Source organism: Balaenoptera physalus, assembly GCF_965194825.1.
Source record: "Balaenoptera physalus genome assembly, chromosome: 1".
Lineage (NCBI taxonomy): Eukaryota > Metazoa > Chordata > Mammalia > Artiodactyla > Balaenopteridae > Balaenoptera > Balaenoptera physalus.
Window position 1 is genome coordinate 179,625,711 of NC_138882.1, and position 14,065 is coordinate 179,639,775.

General features: G+C 54.1%; 1 protein-coding gene across 8 annotated transcripts in view; it reads left to right on the top strand.

Moving 5' to 3' along the window:
• Positions 1 to 14,065, top strand: part of RAP1GAP (RAP1 GTPase activating protein) — a 65,990-nt gene that overhangs the window by 21,661 nt on the left and 30,264 nt on the right. The gene's annotated exons all lie outside the window — the stretch shown is intronic.

Genomic DNA, 14,065 nt, shown 5'->3' on the forward strand with positions numbered 1-14,065 from the left:
GGGAGGCCAAGTAACTTATTCAAGGTCTTTTGGCCAGGCTGAGATTTGAACACAAGCAGCTGGGCTCCAGTTTGTACATCACCCTGTACTGTGAAGCTGTGGGGTGATGGAGGGAGTCATGGAAGGCTTTTCCGAGGAGGCGGCATTTGAACCAAAATCTGAAGAATGAGAAGAGCCACTTGAGAAAGCAGCAGATGCAAAGGCCCTGAGGCAGGAGTGAGATTGGTGTGTCCTCAGAACAGGAAGGAGGCTGGTGTGGCTGAAGAGATGTGGGAGAGTGAAGCCAGGGGTGGATTTTAGAAAGGGGGAAGGGGCCAGACTGAGAGTCTCACAGGCAGAGTAGGAGTTTGGCTACAACATCAGTGACTGACATGCAGAACCGCTGAGTCTCAGACTCTTGGCTTTGTGAAATCTTAGAATCAGAGAATTTGGGCCTCCTAGAATCTTTGGAGATGGAAGAAATGTTTGAGGCACCCTCCTATGGCCTCCCACTACGCAAGGAACCCTCCCTTGGTTCACAACCCCTTTGAATATTGGAAGAAGACTTTGGGGGCCCTCTGAGGAAATCGTACCTTTATTTTCAGTAGCTTTATAGACCTCTTGAAGCTCATCGTCCCTGGTTGAGACCATCATGACCTCTTGGCAGCTCCTTGACTAGCCTTTGTTGCTCACTCCTAGTGATAGAAAGCTCATTACCCTTGAAGTATCCCATTCCATTCCTGAGCAACTCAGATGGATTTCAAAATTCTTCCTTACTTCAAACCAGCTGCCTGAGCCTAGATGCACCCTCTGGGTGTCCCATCCCTGACAGTGGCCCTTTAATGAGACAAGGATGGGGATTTTGTATTCCCAGGTCCACTCTTTCTTGTCTAAACAGTCACTCATCCTAGCCCACCCTCCTTTACATCCTCTATTTAGCTCAGCTTGTGCAGGCCTTGAAACCCCCTTAGTTGTCCCTCTCTGCCTTCCTATGGGGCCAGACAATGCCCACTCCTGGGGAAGGCCACTTCTTGGTCAGGGGGGATGCCTAGGAGAGACTCCAGGCCAGAGAGACCCCCTCTTCCAGGACAGAGCCCTCCCTAACTTAAAGAGATAAGAGAAAGTCTCCTTCAGATGGGTTTTGGTCCTGGGTCTGCCACTATGTTTCTGTGTGACCTTGGGAAGTGAATCCCCATCTTTGGGCAGTTTCCCCATGCCCACCTTCGGCACAATCAAGAGGCAGAGATGGGAGACTTCCTTGGCAGTCCAGTGGTTAAGACTCCGTGCTTCCACTTCAGGGAGCATGGGTTCGATCCCTGGTCAGGGCACTAAGATCCCGCATGCTGCGAGGTGTGGTCAAAAAAAAAAAAAAAAAAAGAAACGGAGGCAGAGATGGTCCTGGAGGGCACTTGCAGCTCTAAGTTTCCCAGTCTGGTTGGCCCTGCTTGCCTCTACATCCCAGCAATGCTCAGGCTTAGGTCCCTTTGTTTGGGAGGTGCATAGAAAGACGGGAGTTCTGTTTTCAGGCAGATCTGAGTCCAAATACCAACTTCAACTTTTCTTACTTGCTGTGTGGCCTTGCCCAAGCTACTTTTGCCTCTCTGAACCTCAGATTGTTCATGACAATAAGAACCAGGCTGCTTACCCCACGGGAGACTTAGAATGAAATAAGTTCATTGTGTGCACTCAGTGGATGTTTTCCCTCTCTCTGAGCATTTGCATTTTGAGAGAAAAGACACATTAAACCAGAGAGACTCATTAAAATTTTAGTGCTAGAATTTTAGGCCCTGTGGAGGTGGCTTATTTGAGGAGAAGTGATTAAGGAGGGAACCTTTCTGATATCCCCAAATCCCATAAAGGCTTTCCTCTGCTCAGGGTCTCTCCCAAGACAGTCATTCCTTCATTTAGCAAATTAATTCAACAAATATTTAATGTGGGAATGCCCTCTAAGGGCCAACCAAACCCCATGCTGGACACTGGGGACATGGCGATGGAGATGACAGACAAGGCCACTCCCCTCGTGGAGTTCAAGGGCAGGGGGGAGAATAAGGAAAGAGAGGGTTCTAAGGTGGAGTGATACGTGTTGATGGGGCAGATGTGGGGAGCTCTGAGAGCTCAGAGAAGGACTCCTCCCCCCTACCTGGGAATCAGGGGAGGCTTCCTGGAGGAGGTGACCCAGAAGCTGAAACTCAAAAAACAAGTTGAAATGGGCCAATTGGCAGCGTGTCTGTGTGTGTGTGGTGAGGGAGGGAGAGCCAGTGCCAAGAGAGTGTTCCAAGAAGAGGAGGTGGCAGGTCAGCAACGTGGAGGAGAAGAGCGTTTGGTGGCACGTGCTGGGCACAGGACGGAACTGGACCTGGCAACAGAAAGTGGGAGAGGCAGCCACCAGCTCATGTCCCTGCTAGCCCCACTGGGACTTCCTGTGGGTGCCCTAGAGGGTCTGAACCCCCAAGCCACGATGGGGCAGAGGCCTGCCAGGGCTGCCCGTCACCCACTGTAAGATGGGCACTCCCCACTGTAAGAACTGCCCTGTGCTGTGCTGTCAGTCTGGGGCTGTGTACAGTGGAGGATAACTTCTCTGGGTCTTGTAAATTAAAGACCATAAAAGCACCTACCCTGAAGATTGTTGTGGGGATTAAGTGAGATAATGTATGCCAAGGTCCAAAACCAAAGTGATGCCAGCAATCGTGGTCACTGCCGTGTCATCCTTACAAGCTGGTCCTTGCAGTGGGGGCAGAATCGCTCAACGTGTGGACTCTGCCCTCTGGAAGTTCACAGCCTGCCGGGAGGCAAGACCTGCCCACACGTGAGCATGCTCCCAGCCATGGGCACTGACCTTGACACGGGCCCTGAGAATGCTGGCTTTGCAGCCAGCCAGGTCTGCACTGAGTCCTGGCTGGGTGACCTTGGGCAGTGCCTCCCTGGCTGAGCCATGGTTTCTTCCTTTGTGCAGCGGGGTTATTAGTTGTCACCACCTCAGGGTGAGTGAGAGGAGAGGAGAGGTGCTTTTAAAGGGCCAGCACAGCCTAACAGTGCAGCTCTTTCAGACCACGGGAAGCCCCGGTAACCTGCAGAAACTGCACTCTCTCTCTCTGAGGCTCATTTTCCTATCTATAAAATGGGAAGGTTAGCTACAAAACACTGACGTGCTGGTGTTCTAGTGGAGTCTGATAGTCCCTAATCTTGACCTGGTCTGACTGTTTGCTGTGTGACCCTGGGCTAGAGACTTAATCTCTCTGAACCTCAGTTTCCACACCTGTAAACAGGGACAATATTCACCTCACAGGATCCTTTCAAGGATTTGTTAGCCATTTGCTTGTTTTTTTTTTTTAATAAATTTGTTTATTTTATTTATTTATTTTTGGCTGCATTGGGTCTTTGTTGCTTCATGCGGGCTTTCTCTAGTTGCGGCAAGCGGGGGCTACTCTTCGTTGTGGTGCGCAGGCTTCTCATTGCGGTGGCTTCTCTTGTTGTGGAGCACGGGCTCTAGGCACGCAGGCTTCAGTAGTTGTGACACGCGGGCTCAGTAGTTGTAGCACATGGGCTTAGTTGCTCCGTGGCATGTGGGATCTTCCTGGACCAGGGCTCGAACCTGTGTCCCCTGCATTGGCAGGTGGATTCTTAACCACTGCGCCACCAGGGAAGTCCCTCGTTAGCCATTTGTTCATTCAACAAATACTTATCAAGTCCCTGCCACATGTCAGGTAACATCTAAGAATTGGGGATACAGCGGTGAACCTGAGGGACCTGGTGTGTGGCCTCATGCAGGTCACCTTCCAATGCAGGAGACAGATGCAAAACGAGCTAACAGGCAAATAAGGTGAATTCACATGGGTAGTGGGTAGTGAGAGACAGGGTGGTTGGGGAGGGGATACCCTTTGCTAAGGGTATCAGGGAGGACCTCTCAAGGCCTGAATGGGAAGGAACTGACTGTGGGAAGGGTGATCCAAGCAGAGGGCAGAGTATATGTAAAGGCCTTGGGGCAGGAACAAGATTCCTTCCCTTCCCCAAATCTGGAACATTCCAGGTCATCTCCTGGCAGCAGGTGGAAGGTGGCTGAGTAGGCAGGGGGGTTGGAGGCCCATCCTCTCTCAGAAGAACTGCTGCTCACGAGGCAGGCCTGGGGGAGGGGGGTGGGCACTGTGGGCAGGCATGCAAGACCAGGCTTGGGTTGGGCCTCCGGTGAGAGGGGGTGTGTGGCAGAAGGCAGAGCCTCTGAGCCCGCAGGGGTGGGGCCGACTGCAGGGCACAGGCAGGAGGCCAGCCTGGCGACCACCTGGCTGATCCCCCTGCCCAGAAGTATTCTGGGGTCTGGTATAGAGACCCGGGGCCTATTTCAGGAGGGGTTTGGGGGAGGGGAGCAAAGGAACTTAGGCTGGCTTTCTCTCTCACTGCAGCCAACCTGGGCCTGAGTACCAGTCATAGAGTGCCCCGGCCTTTCCCAGATCTGGCCCACCACGGGCCAGAGGTTCTTTGAGACGCCCCCTATACACACGCGCATTTTCCCTATGCACACTCCTAGACTTGACTCTTGTCCAGGCAGCTTCGTCACGAGCATACAGCTATATACACATTCACTCATGTAGCACATCATAATCGGGCATCGACTGTGTGCCAGGCCCCCAAACAGATCGGGTCCGCAGCTGAGGAAGCTCTGTGATCTGATAATCACACTGTGACAAGTGCAAACCCGGGACAGGCTTCTGGGAAAGCTGGTCAGGGTAGGGGCAACCTGACCCAGTCTGGGGAGGGGGCTCCAGAAAGACTGGATAAGAGTGTAGCGTGTGGGTGTGATGGGAGATGACAGGGGAGGGTGGAACAGGTGGAGGGTACGGTGTGTGCAAAGGCTGGGAGGTGGGACAGACGCTCAGGGCCTCGTGGGCCACGTGAGGCAGTCGAGTCTCCATCCTGCACGTGGCGGGAAGCCACGGGGGGCTTTTAGGCAGGTGGATTACGTGATAGACACAAACATGCTCGCCTACAAACCCACGCACGCCCCAGACACGAGCGCGTTCTCTCCCACCCACATTTCACGTTCCTGCCAGGCCTCCCACCTACATCCTCACCCACGGAGTTGCACACACCCTGTCGCACCAGCGGGCAGCACTGCAGAAAACACTGTGCTGGCTCCCAGCAAAAGTGTCAGACATTCGCCCCAGCTGCTTGCTGATTTTGTGGAGCAGCGCCCTCTGATCCAGCCCTTTGCACACTCCACATTTGCACAGATGTGCACGTGCCCCCTCCCAACCACCCCCACAGTGTGCAGGGTCATAACCCTCCCCTGCACATGGAAGGTGGCTCCTAGCTTGGGCAGTACTTTCATAGACGTTATCTCACTGAATTCTCCCAGCAGCCCTGCGTGGAGGAATTATCAACACCATTTTACAGCTGAGGAAACTGAGGCTCAGAGAGGTGAAGTGACTCTCCCCAGGCCACACAGCTAGAGCTTGACCAAGTCACGATTTGAACTCAAGTCCATCTGGCTTCTAGATCTGTCCATTGGTCCGGCCAGACTCAGGAGCACGCATCTGTGCTCCTCTCCTCTCCAGGCTCTCACTGAGAAGGTGGCAAGGAACTTAAAACGCCGGTTTCTTCCAGAAACACGTTGATTAACTTGGAAAGTTATTTAGAGCCCCAGTGCATGCCCATCCGCCTGGTGACCTTGAGGCCTTGTGGGGTGGTTCCAGGGGTGGGGCTGGGCACCTGCTAGCCTGCTAGCCTGGGGCAGCTCTGGACTGGGACCTGACGCCAGGAGCAGAGGCTTCATTTATTTGCATTTGCAAATGAGGCAGACAGCCTTGTCCCCGCACAGGCTGACCCTGGCTGGCCTGGCTCCCAGGACTTGACAGCTGAGGTCCCAGGGTATAGCCCCGAGCCCAGCAGCCTGGGTTGCTTCTCTCCTGCCTTCTCTCCTCCCTGCCCCTCAGAGCAGAGTGCCTTGTGTAGCAGAAAGAGCGTGGGCTTCAGAGTCAGCCAGAACGAGGGTTACAGCCCAGCTCTGTCACTCCTGCCTGGGGGACCTTGGCCGTGGTGTTTAACCTCCCTCTGTGTCAGCTTCTCCTTGGAATAAGAAGTGAAGAGTATCTCTTTCTGAAGATGATTGAGGAAGGTAAAGAAGTCAGGTACTCAGAAAGCTGACTCATAGGACTCAGTTCTTTTAATCTTTCTTTTTTTTTTCTAATGACAAAAATCATCAGTGCGCATTGTAAAAATCCAAACAATGCAGAGAAATATATCCTGTAGAAGGCAGAAGTTCCTAGGGGTCCTGTTTCCCAGAGATAACCCATGTGAACTTTTACATGTAATTTAAAATTTTTACAAGTGAGATTTTTTTGGTGCAACCTGTTTTTTTCACTTAACAGTATACCTCAAATTCCCTTTTCCGTCAGGACTAGAAACCTCCTTTGTCACCACTGCATGGTCTTCCGTGGTTTGCACATGCCTTGTGTATTTAAGCAGCTTCCAGGTTTCAGCTATGGCAAACCCTGCTGCAGTGAATGTCCTCTGTTCATATATTTTTGTGCTTTTTTGTAAGTATTTCTGGGGGATAAATGCCTAGAAGTGGAGTTGCTGGGCCAAAGAGTGTGCACATTTTCATCCTTAATGGGAGTGGCAAGCAAACCGGCAGAGAAGAAGCAGCAATCCATGTGCCGCGGGAGACCCAGGAAAGTCCATCTCCTCGAAAGAATGGGAATTTATCCACTGCCTCTGCCCTTGACCACAGACCCAGGAGTCAAGAGGAATCGATTCCACATGTGGGAGGTGCCTGGCAGGTCATCTAGTGAAAACCCATGCTCCCATTATTCTTCCTGTTCCCATACTTTGGCATCTCCCCCTTCATCCCTTCCTGCCTTTGCTTGACGGGGAGCTCAGTACCTTACACGGCTCTATTCATCACATTATTTCTCATGTTGGACTCTGGTCTACCTTCTCACAACTTTCACCCAGGAGCCCTGCCTCAGTCCTCAGCAGCCTACAGAGGAAGGAAAAAAGGAAGAGAGAAGGGAAGGCCAGGAAATGCTCATGGTTAATATTTACATACTTTACATGTATGAACTCATTTAATCCTCATGACAACCCTTGGAGGCAGACACAGTTGTTATCCCCAAATTATAGATGAGGAAACTGAGGCTCAGAGAGGTTAATTAACTTGCCCAAGTCCCACAGCTGTTAAGTGGCAGAGCTAGGATATAAACCCAGGCAGTCTGGCTCCAGGGCCCACACCTCTGATGTTATGCTGTCTCTCCGGGCAGGAGCTTGTAATTTATTGAACAACACCTACTGTATACTCAGCTTCCGCTCACCAGTGGCCTGGAACCCATGAGGGAGCAAACCCACGGGCTAGGAGGAAGAGGGCTGGATTTAACAAGGCCTCAGCACTGCAGGGTTTGGCATCTGAGCAGTGAGGCCACAGAGCACCAGGCACAGCTAGAGAACAGTCCGGGCAGTGTCACTGGGCTTTGCTTTGAGGTGGGTGAGGCCTGGCTCTGATGCCAACACCCAGCACCATTGTCTGGCCCAGAGCGGGTGTCAGGACGTGTGTCCTGAATGAGTGACTAAGCACAGGAATGAAGGGCACACGGGGGAGTGGGTGGGTGATGGAGTGAGTGAGTGAAGGAATGCATGGAGTTCAGCAAGGGAGACCCCCTGGGCTGCAGAGGCTGGGAAAGGACAATAAGGTTAAGGAGGGAGGTGGGGGGTTGGGGGGGCGTGGAGGGGGGTGGCTCTAAGACTGCGCAGCTGATGGGTGCTGGGAAGGCCCCTGCGCACGAGCTCCGGCCACCCTTTCCCTGGGTGCTAAGGGCGGCAGCCTGTGCCGGCCCATTGGTAAGTTGTCCTGTGCCCACGTGGGCAAGGGCTAGAGCCGCTGGGTTTGGGCTTCGAGTGTGATACCATGGGCAAGTCATCACCTCTGTCCCGGCTTCACTTTTCTTCTGTGTAGAATGGAGGTAATGAACATTACCTGCCTTCGGTTCCTTGTGAGGCTTTTGGGAGGGTCTAGAGCAAAGGAAGTCTATAAACTGTAAAGTGCCAGGTGGGATAAGCGGATGTTGTTATTAGGGAGCAGGAAGAGGCCCCGTGGCTAGGTCATCTCAGTGTCACTCCTCCCTCCTGCCCCCGGTGCAGGGAGGGGTCAGTCCCCAGGGAGGCGGAGGGTCAGGCTTAGGCTGCTGCAGGCCTTGGGCCACCTGGGCAGGGGAGGCACTGGCGGGCAGCTGGCGGATGGGAGGCCCGGCTCCCAGGTGCTGTGCCCCTGGGTGGGGGCCAGTCCCATGACCTCCTCTCGGGGCTGCCAACCTGTTGTTTGCTCAGGAGGCCGCTGCCTGGCGCAGCTCTGAGATCCGGTTGTCTCGGCGCTCAGCCAGCACAGGGTGAGGGTGCGGTGCCCCCGAGCCACCTTCCTGCTCCCCTCTGCCCTGCCTGGTGCCTAAGATCCTCTCCTCCCGCCCCCAGGGGGGGCCCTGCCAGCTCTGCCACTGGGCGGCTTCGAGACCCCGGCCCATCTTGCAACCTAGCTGAGCCTCTGCCTCCTTATCTCTGAAATGGTGTGGGGATAACAGCAGCCTCAATCAGAGCTGTTGTAAGGATTACAGGACATCACAGCTTGGCTCCCCCCACCACCCCCCTTGTTTCCTGTGCCCTCAACACTCCCTCTTGAGTCCTGGCTGAGGTCAAAGGTGCCTGGGGAAAGGAGAGCCAGGAGCAGCTGCGCCTGTGTCCCCCACGCCCCTGCTCTCGCCGCCCCTCCCCATGGGCCCCCAGAGGGGGCCCAGGCCTAGCTTCAGAAACTTGCTCACCGGCTGCCCCTGGCCACCTTCCCTGGCACCTTGGCAAGGCCACGGGCAAGCAGTGCCGGATGGTTGAACTCCGGAGACAGTGGGCTTCTGTGGCCCCCGAGGGGGCAATTCCAGGGTGGCCTGTAGTCTCTGGTTTCAGGAGATTAGAGTCCCCTCAGACCTGATACCACGGCTGGGAGGCACGGGCAGCCTCCCAAGCCCCATCCAGAGGGCCCTCTCTAAGGGGACTAAAGGTTCACAGGAGTAACCCTCCGGTGCGGGACCCCTTCTCGCTTTGAGGTCTGTGCCCTTTCCCCATCCCCCCGCCCCAACGTGAATCACCAGTTTGGTAGAACCGGTTGGTCTCATGGAGACCAGGGAGATTCAAGGGACCCTGAGCTCTGGTGACCAGTGCTGGGCTGGCCTGGACCCCTTAGGCCTCAGTCCTGGGCTAGCCCCCCACAAATCCTTCTCAGCCTTATGTTCGTTGGTTGGCTGAGCGCCTCTTCTGCCCTCCCAACACCCCTCAGGACTGGTTTCCCAACTTGTGTGTGTGCTGTCCAGCACCTGCCCGGCTCCCCTGCTCCCCGTCACAGGACTCCTGCCCTGGTGGTCATGTGTCACCTGCTCTGGCCACCAGAGTTTCACCTGTTTCAATTGCATTTTAAAGCATGAATGGTTTACCGGGGAGAAAAGAAGGAAAAAGGAGCTCCCAGCAAAGGGCAAAGCCTGTGCAGAGGCTCAGCAGTGGGAAACTGCGCGTTTGGAAAGCTGCCTGCAGCCCAGCCAGGTTAGGGCAGGAAGCGGGGGGTGTGGGGCTAAGGCTGGGAGACTCAGCAGCGGTCAGACCCACCCGGGGGCCTCCATTCAGGGCAGCTCTCTCTGAATGGCCAAAGGGCCAAGTCCTACTCACAGGATAGCTCAGCCACCCCTCTGGTGCCCTGAAAGGGTGGGTTCTCTGGGAGAGCAGCTAATAAAAATAAAAATAATGGCAAACACTTCTACTGGGCTTACTTGCTTACTCTAATCCGTGGCTTAGGAGGTGGGTACATTGTCTCTCATTTTGCAGATAAGAGAAAAAGACAGGACCCTCCTACCAACTCTGCAGCTGGTTAACAGGTGGGAAGCAACCCAGGGAGGCATCTGGTCACCTGTCCTCCGTCGTCCCTTTCTCCCCAATCACACCTGGGTCTGACCTGCAGTTTTGCAGAGTGTGGATACCCCCCTGAGAGGCCCCCCCACCCCAGCGCAGCATCTGTGGCCCTGGACCGGTGGTGGCCTGGTTCTAGTTCCTAATCTGCTCCCACCTTGCTGGGTAACTTCAAGTTGGTTGTTGAACCTCTCTGAACCTCAGTTTACCCTTCTGGGAATGGAGGATCCTAGCAACTGCCTTATCTCCCGCTCCAGTTCCGGTGAGACTTCCAGGAGTGAACAGATAAAGAGGGCTTTTGAAAAGTAGAAAAAGCTGCACTCACGACACTGCAATTATTACTGATACCTCAATGTGGAGATAAGGGAGGGGGAGGAGGTGCAGTGACAGTTGCCAAGTTACCGGGAGCCGTCTGCAGCAGCTTGCGGCCTGGCCCATCCCACTCAGGAGCTGGGGCACTGGGTCCCTCCCCACACACCCCGCCGCACCTTTTCCCTGGGAGAGATGGGCACTCCGAGAGGGAGGGGAGCTAGGGCCAGATGGCTGGTGGCCACACACCTGCAGGGCCGGAAGGTGACCCTGGAATGTGGCTGGCCCAGACTCCAGGTGTGCTGTGGCTTTCTGTGTGACCTTGGGCAAGTCACCTCCTTTCTGGCTGCCACCTATTCCTGTGTCCAGGTGTCCTGTACCTACAGGCAGGTGTCCAGGCCAGACAGAGCAGCATTGGAGCTGGACCTAGAGAAGATGCTTGGCGGTGGCGGCAGGAACCCAGGGCTGTGATGGGGAGGCCGCTGGGGGCTGGGTGACAGGACTGAGGGCCTGGGTTGAGAGTGGCTTTGATGCGTGTAGTAGAAGAACCCTGGGCTAGAGTGAAACCCTGGCACTGCCCTTTCCCTGGAGTGACCTTGGGCTTGTCACTTAACGTCTCTGAGCCTCAGTTTTCTTATCTGGAAAAAGGCTGATAATAATCCAGCCTCACAAAACTGCCATGGTGATTGAATGAGACAATGCCTGTGTAAACTGTAGAGTGCTGTGCAGATATGACTGCGGTCCTGGCCAAGGGAAAGGAAAAGTGGGGAGAGTTCCCCATGTCCCAGCTGCTGCGTGTGCAGGAAGAAGGCAAAGCATTTTAAGCTGAGCCAGGCCATAGGCTCAGGAAGGTTTCCAGAGAAGTGGGGAGGGGGCAGAGACTTGGGAGGCCCCCGCGTGAACGGAATGATGGAGATCAGGAGGAGACAAGGGTGGCATAGGAGAGAAAGGGGAGGGACAGAGAGATTCAAGTTCATGAGAGGGAGGAAAATAACCAAATAGGGGGAGGTCTGCGGAGACCAGAGGCAGAGGAGAGTGCATGGTGGGCTAGAAAGGTGGGGAAGAGGTGTGTGAGAGGTGAGGAAGGCTAAGAGGAGGAGGAGGAGGCATCAGGAGGGTAGGGGGTAGGGAGAGAGGCAAGAACCTGAGTTTATTCATTTCTTCAGAAGCCCTGATTGAGCAACTACTGTTTTCTAAGAGATAATAGAGTGAAGCATTAGGACAGCGTCTAGATCCGATGGTTGGAGGTTCAAATCCTCTGTATTTCACTTACTATCAGCGTGACCTTGGACACGTTGCTTAACCTCTGTATCTTAGTTCCCTCCTCTGAAGCAGGATTAAATGAGGTAATACAAGTGAAGCCGTTCGCGCAGGGTCTGCACGCGGTACATCCTGCATCAGGGTTGGCTGCCGTTTCTGGAGTGACAAACCTGGGTTCAAATGCCTGCTCTGCCTCATTAACTGTGCGACCTTGGGCAAGTTAATATACCTTTCTGAGCCTGTTTCCTCATGTGTAAAGCAGGTAGATTTTGAGCACCTACCTCACTGGGGAGCTGTGAAGATTAAGAAAACTCATGGAAGGCGCAGGGAGGCTGTGGCTTTTGTTATTATTGTCCTTCTATCCCTGCAGAGCTGGGATGGCTTGGGGCAGGCAGGACCCAGGGCCTCTGATTTCTGCTCTGTTCTCATCCTGGAGCCCCTCGCTTCCCCTGCCCCTTAGGGCCTCAGCAATGACCTTTGAGGTGGAGGAGTTGCCTGTGAGGGGCAGACTCTGGACAGCCAGGAACCAGAGAGCTGAGGGCCTTGGGCAGCGCTCCAACAGAAGCAAGAGCCCCCTTGTCTTGAGAGACCTACCGAGTCCTGTGCCAACGTGAGCAGTCCTGAGTGAGGGGACACCTGGACACAGGGAAACGGAGGTGGGTTCTGGAAGGGGAGCGTGTTAGGGAGCTGCTGCCAGGCTGACCTGCAGTGGCCACAGTCTGAGCCTTGGGGTATGAGAAGGGACAGACAGAAGGACAGCACCCGAATAGCTCAATCATGGGCAAAAACCTCCACTCGGCGGCCAGGGCCACCAAGACAGTGGTCTCTACCATCAAGGGGACACAGCTTCACCTGGGCTTCAACTCCAGGACTTCCTGGCCCTTGGACAATCTCTGCTCTCCATGCTGACCTGGCACCACCCTGCTTTGTCAAGGGCATGGGCTTTAAATTCTGACTCTGTCACCCACTTGCTAGGGGAAGTGGCTTCATCTCTCTGAGCTTTAGTTTCTCCATCTGTAAAAAAAGGGGATAAATAATGCCAGCCTCCCAGCACAGTAGTGAAGGTGTAATATGCCTGACACAGTTCCAGGCACATAGTCGGTCTCAAGGGTCCCCATGGCAGCCTCAGTGGAATTTGCCCGGACCATTTCTTTTTTTTTTTTTGACTCGTGAATTTGTTTTTATTTTTATTGGGCTATAGGGGATGGGTTGGGAAGTATCTCTGTAAGTTATGCCCCACTAGGGAAATGTCCGTTCTGATTTTCCTGGGGCAGCTTTCGGAGCTTTTTCTTTTTCTTGGAGCCGCTGCTCTTGCTGGCAGCAGCCTCTTCAGGTCCACTGCTGAGTGGCTCCTCCTTGGAAGAGAATTTCCTCTTTTTCTTGGGGACCCTCTTGTTTCCTGACTCTTCAGGCTCACTATCTGGTTCCTCTTTGGGGAAAGATTTCTTCCTCTTGGGAAGACTTCACTGCCAGCTGTCTCTTCAAGATCACTACTAACCAGCTCCTCCTTGGAAAAAGATGTCTTTTTTTTCGGTTTGGAGGAGACAGATGGGTCTTCCGTTCCATCCTCCTGAGGAGCCTCCTGGGGCTTTTGCTTTTGCTTCTTTTTGGGTCTTTCACTTGTCTCCTCACATTCCTCCGGGGTACTACTGCTGTTTTCTGAAGAAGCCAGGGCAATCGCAGCCAGCCTTTTCTTTTCCTTCTTCAAGCGTTTCTTCTCCTGTTTCTCCAGCTTCCTAGTAATCTCAGCAGCCTTTTCCTGTGCCTGAACCATTGCCTCCTTCATGACATCCAGATTCTTTCGTGGAATCTCTCCAGCCTCATAGAAGGACAGTGCCCGGACCATTTCTATGGGCCTCTCGCCACTCCCCCTTCCCCAGTCTCTCCCCGTGTCACTGTACCTTGTAATCTACAGAAACCTGTGTTTAGGCCATTTTCTTGCTCACAAACCTTTAATGCCTTCCTACTGCCAACATTCATTCATTCAGTCACTCATCCATTTAACAAATACTTAATGAGACCCTAATGTGGGGAGCCAGAGTTTACCATGAATGCATGAATACCAGAGAATTCATTGAGTGAACAGCTTCTAGCTGCCAGGCTCTATGATGAATTTTTTCTGGAAACTGAGGCTGAGAGGGGTGTGTCACTGATTCAAGGTCACACAGCAGGTAAGTGCCTGGGAATATCTCCCCTACAACGATGCCACAGGCCTAAAATGTCACTGCCACCATGTCTATCCTCTGGGTCAAGCACTACCCAGTTCAGGACCCCCTTTAAAGATGCTGGCCCCCCTGGGAGGTGGAGAGGCATCTGGTGCCTGCGGCAGGGCTATGGACAGTTCCTCTGAGCTGTTTCTCCCTGAGTAGCTGGGCCCAGGGGAGCCAGCAAGGGGGCTCGGAGCTTCCTCAGCATCTCCTTCCTGGGCCAGGTTCCCACAGGCCCCTCCCCTCTTGGGGGGTGGCAGTCCCAGCTCCACCTGACTCAAGCGGGCCGTGGGCTGAATGACTCACCCTCTCAGGACCAGCCTTAGTCGAGGGACTGGGGCGGGGGTGCAGCCACGTCGGGGTGGCCCTAGGTGGTGGGTGGA